Source organism: Aotus nancymaae, unplaced genomic scaffold (genome assembly GCF_030222135.1).
Source record: "Aotus nancymaae isolate 86718 unplaced genomic scaffold, 86718_ANA_hifiasm-v0.15.2.pri h1tg000033l, whole genome shotgun sequence".
NCBI classification, from domain to species: Eukaryota; Metazoa; Chordata; class Mammalia; order Primates; family Aotidae; genus Aotus; species Aotus nancymaae.
In genome coordinates this window covers 65,650,726-65,667,278 of record NW_026988447.1, presented here as the reverse complement: position 1 = coordinate 65,667,278, position 16,553 = coordinate 65,650,726, and the positions used below count along the sequence as shown (strand labels likewise).

At 36.2% G+C, this 16,553-nt stretch overlaps 1 pseudogene; it reads right to left on the bottom strand.

Annotated features, from left to right (window-relative positions):
- Nucleotides 1-1,784: 1,784 nt before the first annotated feature.
- Nucleotides 1,785-3,243, bottom strand: LOC105732467 (E3 ubiquitin-protein ligase TRIM38-like; annotated as a pseudogene).
- Between the last annotated feature and the right edge of the window lie 13,310 nt (nucleotides 3,244-16,553).

The window sequence follows — 16,553 nt, the reverse complement described above, 5'->3', positions numbered from 1 at the left end:
TTTTTCTTTTTTTTTTTTTGCTGTGGAGTCTTGCTCTTTTGCCCAGGCCAGAATGCAGTGGCGTGATCTCAGCCCACTGCAACCTCCTCCTCCTTGATTCATGAAATTCTCCTGCCTCAGCCTCCCTAGTAGCCGGGATTACAGGCATGTGCCACCATACATGATTAATTTTTGTATTTTTTAGTAAAGATGCGGTTTCACCATGTTGGCCAGACTGGTCACGCACTCCTGACCTCAAGTGATCCACTCGCCTCGGCCTCCCAAAATGCTGGGATTACAGGCATGAGCCACCGCGCCCAGCCAGCATGCATTTTCAATCATTGTATTTTAGTATTATTGTTACCCAGTTTGAAATTTGAGATGATAATATTTTCCTCCTTTTGTCCTTCCTTCTTTCCTTCCTTCCTTTTTCCTTCTTCCTTCCTTCCTTTCCTTCCTTCCTCCTTTCACTTTCTTTCAACAAATAACTAACAAGGGCATTTTAATTATAAAGCACAATGTGAAAAGATAATTTGGGTAGTGCTCACATAAAATACAATTCCTTTCCCTGGTCCAAGGACCAGTAAGATTTCTAAAATGATAACTTTTTTTGTTACTACATAAATTGTTCATCACCACAAGCAAAAATTATAGCCTTTCTATAGCCATACATAGCAACTATCACATATATGTTTAAAAAGGCAATAAATGACTTAAATTAGCAAGTAAATGTCAACCAGTTTAATTGTGTCACTATAATTGTTGCCATAATTGTGATTACCATTTATCTTATTACCACTTAGGAAAAATGAAAAAACTTTAACAAATCCTTTACAAACTACTCTTAACATGAATAACTAAACAATACACAGGTAAATCTCACTTTGACATTTTCCAAGGAACCCCTCCCCAAGAAAATGAGATTTCCAATGTGATTACTAATTTAATACCAGGACTGATAAAAGAAACAAAAATGAACTGGAATAACACCCTATACTATTCAAAAGAGTATTAATCAAAGCCAAATCCTTGTTAAATAATGTTTTACACTAAAGAGATGAAAATCTTCAAAGCATTCTCCATTAATTCCATAAGAAAGTAATTTATGTTTGGTTCAAATCTGTACAGGGGAAAAAAAAAAACTCTTAGAGCAAAATGCTAAGTATTTCTTTCAACATAATGACAACCAATCACATCCCAGGATCTCTCTAAATCCAATTTTAGTTTCTAAATGAGACAGACTCTTCTACTGAAGGTGTTTTCACCATTTTCCCAGTCGTTCAACTGCTGTATCTACATTCTTAGAATCTAAGAGACAAAACTGAGGCTTTTGTGCATTTATAACTAACTTTGCCCACCTTGAATATGATACCGTAGAAAGCAGAGAAAATATCTCTTATCTCCTAGAGTTATTGTGTGAGTCAAATTTAATTTCAATAAACATTTCCTTTCAACTGACTACTTGCCCAATAAAGATATATTCAAGGTTGTTGAACCTATGAAACAACAGAAAGTGATAACATTATTTACTCTTAATCTACTGCAAATCAAGAGAGAAAACAAAAAATTGATGTAGAGAATAACATTTATACATTTCTTTAAGCAGTGAACTTAGGTAGATTCATCTTTAAACCCTTTAACGAAAAGCTCACAAGAGCCATTTATTAGTCATATTCTAAAAAGCCAGATACAGGCTATTTTGCATGTATTCTTTTTTTTTTTTTCTTTTTTTTTTTTTTGGTCCCTTATGGGATTTACATTATATGCTCTGTGCTGGTTAAACCAATGAGAATTTGCTCTTTTCCTTACCCATCTAGAGGAGTCAGGAACAAAGGAGAATATTGATAAACCTGGAAATAGGGCCAGAGAATGTCAGAGAAGGAAGCCTTTGAGAAGGTGAAGATGTGGTAGCCAATAACTCATGTTGTAAAAGGATACAACTCCAGCCTCAGAGTCCAGAAACTCTCCCACAACCAAGATCCACTCACACAGATGAAGGGAAGTTAAGGGAGACATAAGGGCTACATAGCCTTTCTTGTTGCAAAGTCTGAGGGTCCAGATCCAGATTGAGGCTCTGGCTTCCTGCCAGTGCCCCTCTGCACAGTTTCTATACAAACTCCTAAATCCCACCCTGTTCCTTCTCCAACATCCATTTGGAAGTAGCGCCTTCCTGAGAGGTGAAGCCCTCACCACTCAGGACACAGGGAAAGGCACTAAATCTCCTGGAAGGGGCGCCGTGATGGTCCTGGGGATATCCACAAGTCACTTGTCTCCGATCTTCGGACAGAATTCGTTCACTATGAGCTGTATCTGGATCCAGAGTCACATTGACTGTAATCCCAACACTGTCGGAGGCTGAGGCAGGTAGAACACTTGAGTCCAAGAGTTCGAAACTAGTCTGGGCAACATGGCAAAACCCCATCTCTTGACGGCTCCTTAACATTTCTTCACATCAAAGTAAAGCTCAGAAACGCTGCACATAGTGTGAAGCTCCAAGGAGAAGACCTCCGATGTTCCCAGCGTCACAGCCCAACTCCTGCTCACAGTGTCATTCACATTCTGCAGCAATTTTGGGGCTGAGCCCTGACGTTTTTCCTCCAGTTCCAGGATGTGGCTCTTCAGTGCAGCCTCAGACCGGCCCCATGGTCCCTCAGTCTACTCAAGAGTCTGTTCTTCCTTCTCCTGTCTCCAGAGATAAGACTTCTGCTACTTATGCAGTAAACTCTGGAGATTCTTAAAGTCAAATTCCATATTTTTGTCTCTGAATGCGTATCTTCTCATGAGGAGATATAAAATTGCAATTTCCATTATTGGTGTCTAAACTCACGCAGTGGGAGTGTATAATCTGGGCAATTTGAATCTATGCTCTTGAGTTGCAGTCCTCAAACTTGGCCCAAATAAACTCCGTACTCATTTTCCATTTAGTTATGTGCATTGCTGTGAACACCTTCTGCTCCGTACATTCCTCTTCAAGTTGCGTCAATTTTGTCACAGCTTTCTGGAGTTTTTCCTTGTAGCCCTGGCATATGTCTTCAACAAGAGCTGTGGTGTGCCTTTTGTGCTGCGATGCCGTCTCACAGTGCCAGAGATGAGCTGCCCCTCATCTTCGCAGAACAGGTGGAGCTGTTCCTGGTATCCCAAGGTATCACTGAAGCAAGCCACTGTGCTGAGTTCATCACTGGGGTTGATCAGATTTTGTCCTTGGGTTAGATTAGAATCATCCACTCCACTTAGTTTTCCAATTGCACTATGACTGTAACACATTCATACAATGGCATACTATGCTGCAACAGAAATGCAGAAAACAGAGCAACATGATATGGCACATGTGATAAATCCAATAAAATGCTAAAAAAAATTGCAAGTTGTAAAATATATACAGTATATTACATATATGTCGTTTAAAAATGCAGAACAAAGTCATGTTTTATGTAGATATATACATGTATAGTAAAAGTAAAAATATATGAATAAGAACGATCAAGAGCAAATTCAGCATGGTTACATCTCCATAAAGGAAGAGAGATAAATGATATTAAAGAAGAGACACAAAAGGTTTTAACCAAATCTAAAATAGTTTATTTCTGAACCATTAATATCTGATATGATTATGACAGCATGCTAAGATTTGTTCAAGCTAAGCACGGATGATCATAGACATTTATTGTTTTGTTATACTTTTATGTTTGAATATTTCATAATTTTAATACAAAAAAGCCCAAATGGATGTGTGTCTGATAGGTGAAAAAAAGACGAAGAACAGACCATGCTATGTAAGACTTTTCTCTTGGAAACTGTTCTACATGCCACTCTGATCTCCTGGTAATCTCTTTAGCAGCAAAATGCCAAATTTTTTGAAGACTGAAAAAATATGCATATAACACTGAGCACTCAGTATGACTCTCAGTCTATGCTCTATACTCTCTTAATCATTTCTAAAGTCTTCTATAAAATTATTGCCAGTTTATAGGTAAGGAAATCCAGATGCAAAGTAATCTGCTCATGATCATGCAGCTGTGGCAGAGCTGAGACTCAAACCCATACAGGTGTGGACCCAAAGCCCATTCTCTTTTGTCAATATTGTATTGGAAAACCATAAAAACCAGCCACAAGAGGAAGGAAGCAACTCAAAGTTCTGTCAGAGAAGCAGTTAGGACATAGCTGAGGTAGAGTCTGCTAGAAGCCAGTATAGGTGGAGAAATTCTTTTAAAATATGAGATCTGAGCCATGCTTCAAATAATATCTTATTACTAACTTAAAAGCAGGAAGTAGAACATGGGTGAGGAAAATTTAAAAAGGAGTGTGAACTCATGGCAGAAAAGGTTCATTTCCTCAGCGCATGAAGGGAGAGTGAGAATTATACAAAAGAGAAAACAGACAAAAGAGAGAATAGCCCTCATGAAAAATTTTTAAAAAGAGATCCAAATCAGAAAAGAAATTAAGGGATAGAAAACAGATGAAGACTATTACAATATAAAAATAAGGAAAACAGAAGAATCAAGCATTAGCTTCTGAAATTTGAATTATTCTGAACTACCAAGGCAGAAAGAGGAGCTGAATCATCTGATTTCAAAGGTAGGAAAATTGGAACAAATGATTAAATTGAGGGAGAAATGGGGAGCAGAATTGTGGTTTGTTTATTTTTGGAGGTTACATGGAAGACTCTTTTGAAATGTATTAAAAGCATCTGATTCCACATAAGGAACTTTGAAAAGTGGAACAGGGAAAAGAATTCTGCTTCTGTTTTCCCTGAGCCTTCTGCAAGTACTTAGGTGGGTGTGTTTGGGTGGAAACATGAGCTTTTTGTTCAACACCCTCTGATTCTCCCCCTCCCACCTGAAGTCCTAAAGCTGTGTTTATGACAACACAGTCATTTCTACAGTAACTAAAGAGCTGTCAGCAAAAGAGGATTACTGCTTAAGTTGAGGAATAAGCAACTAACAAAATGCTTAAACCGCAAAGCACAGGCTTCCATGCCAATATTCAAGTGACAAAGCCAAAGTAATGCAAATACGGAAAATGTTGTGTGCTGGTCAACCCCAACTGACCTTCTAGAAGCTGGTCTTTAAACTTAGTGGAAAGATTTCTACAGAATAGCCCAATAGTGTCAGACTTTGATATATTTTGCTGACTCCTCAAACACAAATTTATCAGGGGGTAGCTAAACTCAATACATGGCCTCTGGCTTGTAAACCACTCCCAATCCTGTATCATATACAGAATTCAAACTCAGCTATTTGGATTCTGTGATAAGAATTATGAATTCCTTGTGAAGGTTTGAGATGGCCCAAACTCCATCAAAAAATAAAACGTTATTTTTTTAAAAGTAAATTATCTGTTCAATGAATGTTGCCTAAGAAAAACCATGATGTACTGCCATTGTAGGAAAAACCTCGATGTATTGCCATCGTAGGAAAGTTATCAGACCATCTACTAATGCAGTAGTAGAAAGGCTACCACATGGTCTTCTTCTGTAGTGAGCTCACTGCCCTTCTCTTTGCTAATTTGATTTCACCCTTCTCTTTTTCCCACGTGTTAACAACAAATTATTTATATGCTTAACAGGTTATAGTATAGGAACAAATCTTTTTAGTAAGTATGTTAGTACATGTTAAGGAAGAATGTAATTGGAAAAGAAATGTTATCTTCCTTAAGCAAATATTCATTCTAAATAAAAGAAAGCTATAAATTGCCACCTTTACATTTTTAGCTGCTGAAGCTTGTCTTAGACCCTGTATTTCAATCTGCCAGAGAGCACGTCATAAATTGTTACAGAACAGGACTGATTTCATGAAAGGAATTTACTTTTAACAACTATGTTTCTGGAGAATTAAAATTGTTAAGGAACTTTTAAAAGAATTGTGTCATTATTTATATAAATATAAAATAAAAACAAAATTTAGGATTTTCCTAATGCCGAATAGTTGCAATCATAGTAAAACCCGCAAAATGTTGGCATTTCCCATTCTTCAAGTTTTGGTAACTTAGAGAACTTTAAGTCCATTGAGCCACTTTTCATGATGGAGAAGGCTACTTTCTCATATTAATGAGTTAAGGGGCTTTGTTTGATGCTTCCTTTGAAAGTAGCTACAGAAAGAGGAAGTATGGTTGTTTTAAGAAAAGCTACAATCTGTTCTAATCCTAGCTATTTTTACAAGCCAGGTGACTTTGGCTAAATGAATCAGTCCTCAGAGTATTGATCATCAAAGTAGGGAAACTTTGGAAGTCCAATGAAAGCCTCAGACATACCCATCTGCATATGCAGGTACACCTCATCACCAAAGAATTTGTGTGTATGTGTGTGTGTGGAAAATAAATCTAGAAATTGTGACAATGTTTCAGTGCCAAGTCAGAAAAAGTCAGAAGGTCAGCATGTGGAAATGTATGCCAAAATATATGGAAAACAAAGCCGAGAGACAGAAACGAGAAAAAGTGTAGGATTTGTGGTATTTATAAAAACAAATCACTTACCAAGGGGAGACCCAATATTTTCTGATTCTGAAATTTCAGAGAAATTTCTCTAGTGGGAGCTCAAAAAATGTACTCTGTATAAATAAAAATTACAATGTCCTTCCTAAATCTAAACTACTTCTTTAGATCCATAAAATGATGAATTTCACAGGGCCATTTATTTTCATGAATCTTACTATCATCCAACATAAGGGTTACATTTTCAAATCGTTGGTTGACAGAAGCAACTTTTTGGTGTATCAGAAAAAAAAGTCAGGGTCAGATACACAGCTTCTCTCCTGGCTGCAGTGGGCTTATTATAAAGGTAGTTTATCTAGAGCAGCAATTTCCACATGTTTTAACCTCTGGATCCCTTTGCAATCTTAAAAGTTATTGTGGACCTAACGTGCCTTTCTCTAGCTGGAATCTGTGTTCTTTTGATCACATTGTCCCAATTTATGCTCCTGAAACATACACCAGTCAGCTTTAAGGTTCAATGCAAGTCTTCTTCTTCTTTTTTTTTTCCTGAGACAAAGTCTCTCTGTCACCCAGGCTGGAGTTGAGTGGTGTGATTTCAGCTCACTGCAACCTCTGCCTCCCAGGTTCAAGTGATCCTCCTGTCTCAGCCTCCCAAGTAGCTGGGATTACAGGCATGCGCCACCATGCCTGGTGAATTTTTTGTATTTTTAGTAGAGACAGGGTTTCACCATGTTGGCCAGGCTGGTCTCAAACTCCTGATCTCAAATGATCCAACACCTCAGTCTCCTAAAGTGCTGGGATTACAGGAGTGAGTCACTGCATCCGGCCCAGGTCTTCTTACTCCAAATTATTAACCATAATTTTTGCAGGGTCATAAGAATTTTGTCATAAGTCTGAATTTGATTGGAACCTGAGTGGCCGCTTTCAAATTTCTATTACCTAAAGCTCAAAACCACCAGCCTTCATATTATTATCAATCATCAGAAAAATGAGCTCTTCATTTGCCAAATCCGATTTTGATAATATCGTATTGGTTTAAAACTGAGAGCAAGTAATTGGTAAAAAGTCAGAGGAAACTATTTTTGCCGAACATCAGAGACAGAGTTCTGAGCAATCCTCACATAGCAATAGATTGCCATTGGGATTCAACTCATCTTTCTTAAGATTCATTCTTTTCAACCATCATATTAGCAAATGTACAGAAGTTATTATAGTTAAGTTAGTTATAAGCAACACTTTTTTTTTTTACTAAATAAATGTTCATTGGTTATATTAATAGATTAAAAATTTTTTTAAAGTGTAAAACATAATAAAAGTTTTACTGTTTACTTTCAGCATTTGGTATATAGTTGAGCCTTGAACAACACAGGTTAGAACTGCTGGGTCCACTTAGACATGGAGTTGTTTAAATAGAACTTGCACTGAGTGTGCCTGCCTCTCCGGCCTCTCCTGCCTCCCCTTCCACCTCTTCCACCTCGTCCGCCTCTGCTACTCCTGAGACAAACAGGAGCAGCGCCTCCTCTTCCTTGTCTTACTCAGTCCACTCAACTTGAAGACTGCAAGGATGAAGACCTTTAGGGCGATCCACTTCCACTTAATGAATAGTAAATATATTTTCTTTTCCTTGTAATCTTTTTAAGCTTTTCTCTAGTTTATGTTATTGAAAGAATACAGTACATGGTATATATCTCATACAGAATATGTGTTAATTGTTTAATTCATTGGTAAGGCTTCTGGTCAACAGGAGGCTATTAGTAGTTTAAGTTTCTGGAGAAGTCGAAAGTTACATGTGGATTTTTTACTGTACTGGGGATCAGTGCTCCTGACTCATGTGTTATATAAGGGCCAACTGTGTAACTTTCTAGACTATATAGATGTATTCTTAGGGAGAGAAATAAACATGTGTAAAACCTAGAACAAGATAGTAATAGAAAGATATGTATGTATATATAATTAGCATCATCCTGTATTTAGAATTATGAACTTATTTTTAATAAAATTTTTATAAAAAGCATTTTTCAATCAATTAACATTCTATGAAAATATTTAACTGCATGCATCATAATTTTAAAACTTTTCCCTTGTTGTTAGCTATTTGTGTTATTGATAATGCTTTAAAAACCATATATTAGGTACAAGTATAGAAATAAAAATGATCATGACAGCCACTGTAACAGTAACAGGCAGATTATAATGCAACTTGGATATCATCCTTTGCTCTAAGAAGAAGGCCATATTTTACATTGACATATGGGTAAGTTTCACTGAGTGGAGAGAATAATTTATTTAAAAATAAATGCTTTGATACTTAACGAGTCAGTTGTTTTCTTGAAAGCCTGCTAGAGAATAACAGAACGATTATAGAATAATTACTCATTTCTTTTTTTACTCAGCATTATTTCCTGATGAATTTTTCTAAGTGGTTTGTCCTGTCTAACTTTATCAGTCTAATAAGAATACATGCTTCAACTTTCTCACTGCTCTAGGCAGAAATTCCTGTGAACATGTCAAATGCACGGGTGAATGGACAAATTGGCATAGTAGGAGAGCACACACACACAAAAGTGAGATGATGGCTGACCGATTTCCCTAATTACTGGAGTTTTAATAAGACAACAAAGCCCTTGCTAAGGATTTCCTAAGTTTTATTAGAAGTCAAGACTCTCCATTTGCAATATAAGGGGAGTCCAAAGTGATTCACAAAAGGGCAGTGTTACATTCCGTTTACAGTTGAGGGTCACTGTTAGTGCCAAATGAAGCAATAACACCCAGCATTGCTGAACGTGCAAACAAAGCAAAGTTAAACAAAACAAAAAAATTTTAAAAGAGGAAGTGATCTCAGATGCTAAGCATGACAACACAGTAAAGCCAAAATGATTGCATCTCACCCCTCCTTCAAAATTGTAGCCCCAAGTCTCCACTCCTCTAGGCATCTAAACCCATAAAAACAATTGAATCATGTCGATTTTCTTCTTATTCTGCACAGCACAGCTTTCCAACCAGCAAAAGTCTTAAGATTACATTCTTTTCTCACCTAAACTGCTTTAAAAATGAATCCTGCTGTCATGCACTGTTCATCATGCCCATCCTCCACCGTCTTATTAGTTACTTAAATGTCTACATATTATCTCTAAACTGTAATTCCTATTACTTCCTTTTTGAAGGTTGCTCTTACAGAGTTTCACAATCATGAATAGGTTTCAACTTTTTCTGACATCCCCTCTTTCTTTTTTCTGATCAATGAAACAAGAACAAAGAGGAGAATCAGGAAGTCAGCAGTATGCCTCCTTTTGTCCCCCATGCTTTAGAATAACTCTTTCTTTGGTAACCCAGGGTACTTACTAGCTGCTTCTTATTGGTTCAAAAGCCATACAGCAAGGGATTGCAGTGCCCTGCAGACAAAGTGTAGACAAATGTACCAGCTCAAGAAAAGCGCACAGCTCCACCCTTGTGTGACTGGGATTTATGATCCTTAGTTTTCTGTTGCTTTTATCTACATTTGACAATCGGACCCTAGAAGGCAGGGTCATTTGACATGAAGGCGTAGTAAGTGGTTTCTATAGTTATTATGCCCAAGGAAACGAAGCATTATCTTTATCTTCTTAATAAATATAAATATATACCAATCCGATTTCTTTCCCCAAAGTTTTCACAATTTGAATATAAGACAGACCAAATAGTTCTGATTTTATGGAGTAAAAGCATTATATGAAGATGTCAGAAAAAAATAATAAATTATCAGATAGCATACCCTCATCAGAAAGTAATATATTATAGAAGGAACAGAATCATCATTATGAATTGTAACTAAAACATTTTTAAAACTCTAACTTGTCTCCTTTAATTCTGTACTCATAATGAACTAATAACAGTTTTAAAATAAAGTGTTAGAATTACTGTTATATTACACACGCTTCAGACATGATTAGTCACAAATTTTTAAATCCCTCTATGGTTATATGTTCCTATGGTGTAAAATACTAGAATTGAAGTAGGTACTCTCTGATGTTCCTTCCATCTCTTTTTTATTCACTATGTAAACCTGTTGTCTCAATAGAAAATTGACACAATGTTATTGTAGCCTCTTAATTTATTACTACTAGACGAACTATTCCAGAAACATTCACTGAACAAATTAAGACACTCAAATCACACAGCTTATTGAATTCTCTCCCTGTCCCCTTGCCTCCCCGCAACCTCAGTGCAGTAGCCAGTGTGATTATAAAGGCCATAGTTGAGATTGAACAAGTTGGCTTAGCAGATAAGAGGCCCTTGGAGTAAACACTTTTTTTCTATTCAAAAGACACAAGACTAAAAATATTTGTCATAGCTCAAACTCACCAATAACTAGCTGAGCAGCCATAACTTTGATCCATTTGTTTCAGGAAAGTATATATGGGGCCAGAGTGGGTGCCACCAAAAGGTACACAAAGTGATATAACCTGCAAAACATAAATATTCAGTGACTTTATTCGGTTCTTCCCTTCTTGGTACCTATGTTCAACACATATGCTCTCTTTACTCATTCCACTCATTTAATCTATGTCTAGCAGCGTCTCAGAGACTGTTTTTACTTACAGTCATTACTGAGTATTTTAGTCCATTTGAGCTGCTATAACTGAATGCCATAGATTAGGAGGCCTATGAAAAACAGAAATTTATTTCCCACAGTTCTATATGATGGGAAGTCTAAGATCGAGTCACCAGCAGATTCAGCCTCTAGTGAGAGACCTCTTCCTAGTCCATAGAAGGTCATCTCCTCACTATAGCGTTACAGGGCACATGGGGTGATTGAGCTCCCTCAGGCCTCCTTTATATTCCCATTCATGAGGGCTCTGTCCTAATCACCCATGATGACCTAATCGCCTCCCAAAGACCCTACCTTCTAATACCATCACCTTAGGGTTAGGATTTCAACACATGAATTTTGAGGGGGGATGAAAATGTTCAGATCATATCACTAAATTTTATTTTTCTGGTTATCTTATTGTTCATAGCAAATTTGAATTTTTTAAATAATATATCAAACATTGATTAAACATATGTTTTCTAAAGTTGTAATATCTATTAATTATCTATGCTGATTATGTCAGGCACTTGAGTAGGGTATCACACACCAATAGAATGTTGCCTATCTGAGAAACCATCTTCTACCATAGAAACAGAATGTGTTTGAGTATTGGCTCACCACATACCTTCTGGTGCTGGACTCTGCTCCAGGCATAAGGACAGTATCATGACTAGTTCCAACTCACTGGGACAATCTCATTCCCCTTGCCAGAGACTGGCATTTGACACCATCCTGGACAATGAGATCAGTGGGGACATCTGTTGTGGGGATTCTGGGGAAGGTTTTTCTCACTGATAATAGGAGCTTAGTAAGAATCACTCCTTTTTCAGAACATTTTCACCTTCATGTGTCTCAGATCTGCAGTAACCTCTCGATGCCAGTCAGTTTCTGAAGGAAAAAAAAAAGCCAAAACAATGAGAATGGCAGAGGAGAGAGATGGAAGAAGCAGAGGATTTGATGACTCTGTGAAGCCACTCAACTAATCAACCCTGGAAAGACCCTATGTCCAATATTCTTGTTATGTAAGAATTTCCTTGATGTTTCAGGCACTCGTGGCTGAATTTTCATGACATACTGGTTAAAAAAAAATGACTGATACACAAAAAGTCTCAATTTTAAACCTCCCAATGCTGCTAGCATAACAAAATTGTAAGTTGTAGAGCTGTGATACAAATACAGTTTTGCCTGACTCCAATACCCATTAAAATATCATACTAAATAACTTGCTAACGGTACATTAATACATACAGTTGAAATGTTTTCATCTTCTTTGATTTCTACACATGGGTCCCTTGCCAAGCCCTGTCAGGCCATGCTCTCACCTTTATTTGGGTTTTTTCACCATCCCAAACTCTTGACTCAGGATCTTGTCACCCTTTTTCCTTAATCTGCCTTTTGTGCCTTCAAATTTTTTCTGTTAACGACAGTAGATAAAATCAGTTAAACTGATAAGTTATGCAATATGCAACCATTCTGTTTTTCCTTATTCACGACTATTTTTCTTTTCATTTTGTCTTAGACAAACCACATCACTGATCCTTAATGACCTCATTAACTAGTAGTTACTGGAACAGCTGCAGCTTTTTATTCAACTAGAAATTTTTTAATATGCTAAACATAGCTCAGGAAAAAAATGTCTCCATAGGAAGGAACTCCCTTTGGAGAAACCGTCTGTGACATTCTTTGCATTGGCACTGGAATCTTTTCTAAGTGACCTTGAGTTTCACTATTTTCTTTTTCCATATAAAACTATCTTATGATAGCTTTTCTTTTTTTTCATCCTTACAGAAAATTTTTTCAAGTTTAAATGTGAGACTCATGATTTTTATCCAGAAGATAAACCGTATTTTTTGTGAACAGTTAATTGAGCCGTTTTGAGACATCATGTAACTTCTAGACGGCCCAGCATGTTTCATGGGGCTCGGAACCCTTGCTCCCTGAGAAACCTTCATCTTCAAGATTTCACCAAGACTGTCAGAATGAATTAGCATTAAATGCAATATTCATTATTCTTCAGCTTTAGAGAGGTAAGAAGGAAAGTTCAGCTTGTACACCATAGATTCTTCTTTTTATGCAGGGAAATCAACAGAGTAGTCACTTATAGGCCTAAGAGGATACATTTGGAAAATATTACAGTAACACTACTTTTATCTGGATATAGCAATCACCTAAGACACAGCAAAGAATAGGTAAATAACCAAAAAGTTCCCTGAACAAAAGCATCAAGTACCACAATATCAATTTGCTGAAAGTGATGTATACCCTTTTTAGAGCAGGCCTTCAAGTTCTTTGCAGAACCCACATACTCATATTTTAGGCATTATTGTAATACATTTGACTAACTTGTTCCTAGTTCATAACAGATAAGACACACAATATCAGAAGGGATAGACTTGGAAGAAAAGAGGATACTTTAATCATAGGCATATTGACAGTAAGACACAGAGTAGAGCAGACAAATGACAAGCAGAAGCACCATTCACAAAGCTTTCTTGCCTTTAGCCACTCACCAAGTTTCAACAGTTTGACGAGCCTTGAAACTTTCACTATTTTATGGCTCAGAATTATAATTAATATTCATAAACATAACCTTAAGCTAATAAGAAAAATCAATAATATTTAATATACAAGATTTTCCAGCTTCAGCATTGCTTGCTTCAGCAATGATGGTAGCCTGAGTAGCAGGAACAAGAGTTTTCTTCCTTAAATTAATGTAACATAATTTAAATGAGAAGATATTAATTGACATTAATGGATCAACAAATTATATTCAAATATACATCCTTGAATGAAACTAATCATGAATCTGTAAAAATACTCTTCAGCAAAAAAACTATATAAAAATAATAAGAAATCCTAGTTGAAAAAAGACTTGGCATATACAAGTATATGATGAAATAAAACTAAATTTAAGATAGATAGACAAGATTGCATTAGACAAGATTGCTAAGACAGCCAACCAAAAGGGAAATCAAATAAATAAAAGATAAGGAAATTTCAAGAAAAATAACCAAATACATAAATAATTAATTTGATTAAAATAATGCACTTTGAGATAGAATAGCATAGTTGCATTGCCAATAGTAGGAATTCCCCCAAAATTTAAATAAACAGGATAAAACCAGAACTTGAAGAGAATATAATAGCATTGAGTAATAAGAGCATTGACGTCAAGCACGTTATTAAAAAAGAGAATTTAAAGAAAAACTAAAATTATCCAAGTTTCTAAGTGGCAAAATTATATTACATTTGTGCAGACAAAACTAAAGAATGTATACAAATAATACCAGAAACCAGTGAATGACAGTTTCAGAAGTGTCTGTGAATAATATATTTTTCATATTGACTGAACCTGAACAAGTTTATTATACATCTGTTTGCACAACAGAAAGACATTCTTAAGTTTCACAAAGCTTTGAAATATATTATGTACAAAAATTTTTAATATTCACTCAAGAAAATTAACAATTGAATTTAAGAAAAGAAAACATATGTGAAGATAGTACTATTGAAGAGATGTTTAATGATCGTTCAATTGATATTGAGCCTTTGCAGAGATAAGAAAATAGACATCAAGAGGCAAATATCACTGTTAATAAATGTAATGATCAAAGGTTTTTTGCTAAATGAAGTCATAAAAGAACAGCTGCAGAATATTAAATTTCATTTATACATATAAGAAGCAGAGTCAGGGATAAAAGAAATAAATAAAAAGAGGAAGAACCAAATAAAGTACATAATGTTTTATTTTCTCCATAGGGTGGGTATTCCTTACGCAAAATGCTTGGGATCAGAAGTGTTTCCGATTTTGAAATTTTTTCAGATTTTGAAATATTTACATGTAGATAATGAGATATCTTGGGGACGGGGCCAAAGTCTAAATGCTAAGTTCATTTTATGTTTTATACATACCTTATACATATATCCTGAAGATAATTTTATATAATACTTTAAAATAATATTATGCCTGAAACAGTTTGTGTACATCAAACTATCAGAAAGCAAAAATGTCTCTATCTCAGCCACCCATGTGGACAATCTGTGGTTACAGTTTGGCATCATCATCATTCCTGAATCTGAATTTTTATATGCTACTGATAAGCAAGCACTTTCTTACACATATTCACACATAACCACTTAACAGTTAAAAAAATTTGCATACCATTAATACAGAGAAAAAAATAATGTGTTCAGGGTAACTAAACAGCACAGTATGCCTGTCAGCTATTAATCAATGAGAATAATAAAATATATGATGCAAAAACAAACAAGGGCGGGCTTCCAGTCTCCACCTACAATGCTGTATTTTGATTACAAGATGACTGTACACTGTATTTTACTTTTTTAGGTGAGAAGAAATATCAGAATCAGAAACCAGGAAGAGAGTCCTCTAGAAGTGAGGAAGTATTCTGCTGGATGACTTTTTAAAACATTTCCTCCAGAATCTTCTGTCTCATTAACAAGAGTTTTTGCCCTAGAAGTCTCTCTTTGATTTTATAAACTGACATGATCTCCGTTATACATGCATGCTGCTCTAGTCCTTCAATAAGCCCATCACACAATTTCACCATGTCATATGTAGGGACTTTTTCTGCAATGTTAACAACATCTTCTTTGCCTTCATTAATATGACAACTTTGATTCAGAGCCATTTTGGCTACTTCTCCATCTGTCAATGAATGAATAGCTAGAGCCTCATTATCAATGTCAAAAACTTATTTGATATCCACTTCTTCCAGTTTACTGACAGACTTTGAAGGTATATTTTTTGCACATGTAAAGAGTTCAGACTTTTTTTTCTCACTTGACGTAAGGAATTCTTCAAAGTCCCTACTTTGCGCCTCCTCATCTCTGAACACAGTTACAATTACTCTGTGCCAAGCGTTGGCAACAGCACGTGTGGTATTCTTCATGCTGAACTTCTTTTGAAGACCTTACACACCCAGGCCTCTGTTCACTGCTGCTACCATGCTGCTCGAGAAAGTGTTTTATATTTACCTTTATTGTTCTAAGAATACTCCGGTCACATGGCTGAATTAATGAAGTCACACTTGGGGAAAAGTACATGGCATAAACGTTATTATTATGACGTTTCCGTTGGAGGATGAGCAGAACAGTTGTCAAGGATTAACAGAATCTTGCAGTTGACATCCAATCCAGCTTCCCTGCAGGGAACATGCACCACTGGTACAAAATGTTTATGAAACCAATCAAAAAAGATCATTCTGGTGAGCTATATCTTTTTGTTAGCATAATAATGAACCGGTAAAAAATTCACTCCGTGGAAACAGCGAGGATGCAAACTCTTGCCTATCACAGCAAGTTTACACTTACGCATGCCTGCTGTATTAGCACATCCCAGCAGAGTTAGTCTGTCCTTGGAATCCTTAATGCTTATAGGAGCTGTCTCATAGCTGTAGTCAGTGTTTTTCTGGAGTGATAACACCAAAATAGTAATGTCTTATCAGCATTATAGGCTTGTTCTGGCGCCATATTTTCATCAGTGATGATCTTAGGGAACTCGATGAATTTCTCCATTGCTTCAGGATCAACAGAGCCTTTATCACCACAAACT